Raw genomic sequence first — 3,303 nt, forward strand, 5'->3', positions numbered from 1 at the left:
TCATGTTTCAGCTAGTTGCATGCGTTAACCATGGTTGGGTGTTTGGTTATTGGATGAGTACGCTAGCTGCTAGCAACTGAGCTGCCGGGGCCTGTCACTTGATAAGATTGGCTCTCGCTCGATCGTCCTGTTCGGCGGCACCAACACTGTGGCATGATGCTTAGGGTTGAGGGGTGATTGGTTCAAGGACTGAGTTTAGTTTTTGTCATATCGAATGTTTGATATTAATTAGAAGTATTAAATATAGAATAATTACAAAATCAATTGCATAAATAAAGGTTAATTCGCGAGACGGATCTATTAAGCCTAATTAGTCCATGATTTGACCATGTGATGCTACAGTAAATATGTGTTAATCATGAATTAATTAGGTTTAATTGATTTATCTCACGAATTAGCCTTCATTTATGCAATTAGTTTTATAATTAATCTATATTTAATACTTCTTAACATCTAAATATTCGATAGGGACTAAACTTCTCAATTTCATTACTGTATCTTCATCACGTGGCCTCAATTTCTCAATTGTATCTTTGTTATTCCAATATGTTTCAATTGCTTCGTAAATATGGGCAGATGCAATTAATTTGTCTCAATTACTTTGATGTCAAGCATATTTGCAGCCACCTAAGTGGTGCAGGGGGCTCCACATTAAAGTTAACAACATATTAATTATTTTTATCAATTTCTTCATAAATCTCGTAGGTTTGTGATGTGTTTGCCAGCTTGTCAAACAACACATTAGTTATGTAAAATTTACTATAGAAACTAAAAACGTTTTACATAAATTCTTTTTTTCTTATGCCCAATTGATTGAAATTCAGGTTTCCCTCATCGAAACAAAAGACACTGTTTGAAGCAGTTTAAGACAGATAAATGAATAGTGATCTTAAGTTGTGTATATGAATGGTATATGGCATATGTCTACTTGCCCCCTTTGATTCCTGGCTCCGCCCCTGGACGCAGATGCAGTGAGTTAACCACGCTGATACTCTGCTGCTGCCTGCTGGTGGTGGTCTGGTCTGGTGGTACTGTAACTTTCTGCAGGCGGGCAGCAGCGAGCAACTCGAACTCTGCTGCGGCTGGCGGAGAGTGGCGTTAACTGGAAGCGAACAAGAAGGCAAGCCGGAGAGAGAGACAGGCGCATTGAGGCGGGGTGGGGCGGGGACGGGGAGGGGCCCCGGGGACCAGTGCGGGTGGATCTTGGGGCATGGCTGCCGAGTGCTGGCGACCTGCGTGGGCTGGAGGAACTGGACCCCCGCGCCTGTTTGCCCTCCCGCCATCATCATGCTCCATTCCTCGTTCCTTATCCCTGGCTAAATCATCCATCCATGGAAATCAAGGTCAAGTGCTGGTTTCTCAAAATTTCCAGAGTCTTGCTCATCACTACCATGATAGGTAAAAAGTGAAAAACGTGCATTGCATGAACATGAACATCTTGCCGACGAGACGACGACTGTTTCGTTTTTGTTTTTGTGGGGCAAAAGGACTGGATTTTTCCGGCGGCGAAATCCGGAGAGGCTCGTGAGTGAATGCTGCAGCGATGGTTAGGTTAGGTGGAAGGATCGGTCGCTGCGAATTGAAGGGAGTTCGTTAGGTTTTCCCGCCAGTTACAGTCGCCGCCCCGGTTCGTACGTGCGGCGCCAGGGGATCGTTGCCTCTTCATTTCCTTTGCCGCCAACGTTTCCTTCCCTCCAAATGTCACAAAATTCAGGACCCTGCAGCCTACGTACAACAGCGGTGAATCACGAAAGGACACGGCAGGTGTTCCTGGACATTTACTCCGGTCGTAGTGTGGGCGTCTTCCAAGCATCCCTTGTCATGGATAAACTGATGCTAGCATAGGACTACAAGTATTCTCTCATGGAGAGAAGCACTGTTGGTTGGAGTGGTGACGGTATAGTGAGTGCATGCTGGTTCCCTCCATTGGAGTTAAAATCTTGGTGTTTCCGAGTATGATAGGTGCGTGAATCTCTAGTTGCTGTAGAGGATGAAAATTACAGTTCATCCATTAACAAGATATTTTTTATGGGGAATCAAATCATTCATTAGAAAATTGACTACATGTTTTCTTTCCTTTGTCCTCTTTGCAAAGGGGACTACATAAAAAGAAATATGAAAAGTAATAATTAAGAAATTGTGTCCTCTGTATTGCAGTTGCAGGCTTGCAGCCGCACATAACACATTAGAGTAATAATGCAAATCCTAAAGAATAAGTGGTGATGGAACGGATCGAACAGCAGGTACATCGGACCAGGATACGACGTCTACATGGTATGACAAGAGCACCGTACCACACTTGGGTACAGCATCCCACAGGCGCTCGTGCTAAGCCCATCCGCTAATCCCCGTCAACGGCGACAGGTACACGAATCGTGTGACAAAGAGCACTGTACGTACCACACAAAGACGATACAGCAGCCACAATTGCTCGTGCTAATCCCATCCAGTAATCCCCGTCAACGGCGACAGGTACACGAACCGCATCAAGCTTAGCTCAGACCGAGAGATCGAGCTCATCCTCAGCCTCCCTCTCGTCGTCGCGTGCATTACTCCATACAATGAAAACGAACTGGACGCGCCAACAAAAGCGACGCGTGTACAGTGGACTCGACCGGCACCAGTCCTTGCCACTCATGGGCAATTTGGCACTCTGAACCCAGCATTACTTGTCCAGTGAATTATTTCCCAGGGACGTGCCAGTGAAAATAAGCAGGTTAGGTTTAAGTGAGAGTGAGACGACTCACTCACCGTAATCACAACCAATCCATGGCACAAGAAAGTTGACACAAAACTTCTCTTTTGAAGCTTTGCAGGCCTGTAATGGCAGTTTTACCCACGGGTACGGGTACCCGCGGGTCCTACCCAGATGGGTAAAGATACAGGTATGGAAGTTTACCCACAGGGGTAAGGGTACGGGTATGTAATTCTACCCGCGGGTAAAGGTATAGGTATGAAATTCTACCTGTGGGTACCCAACAGGTACCCGGATTAAGGTACTCGGATTAAAAAAGTCCGTACAAACATTTGGCCCAAGCCTATACAAACCCTAGCACACCACCCGTTACCAAGTCCTAATCTTATCCTCGTGCCTTGTTCCTCACTTCCCATCCTCATGCCTCGTTCCTCGCTTCCCCAGCCACCGCCAGTCCTCCAATCCCCCGCCCGTCTCCTGCGGTCCTGCCTCCACCCCCGAGGGCCGCGGTTGCTGCCTTACTGGACAACATTTGATCTTATGTTATAATTTCTTATTTGGCTTGTGTGCCAACTTGGGACTTATGCACATGTGACAATTTGAAAGTA

Source organism: Setaria italica, chromosome II (genome assembly GCF_000263155.2).
Source record: "Setaria italica strain Yugu1 chromosome II, Setaria_italica_v2.0, whole genome shotgun sequence".
NCBI classification, from domain to species: domain Eukaryota; kingdom Viridiplantae; phylum Streptophyta; class Magnoliopsida; order Poales; family Poaceae; genus Setaria; species Setaria italica.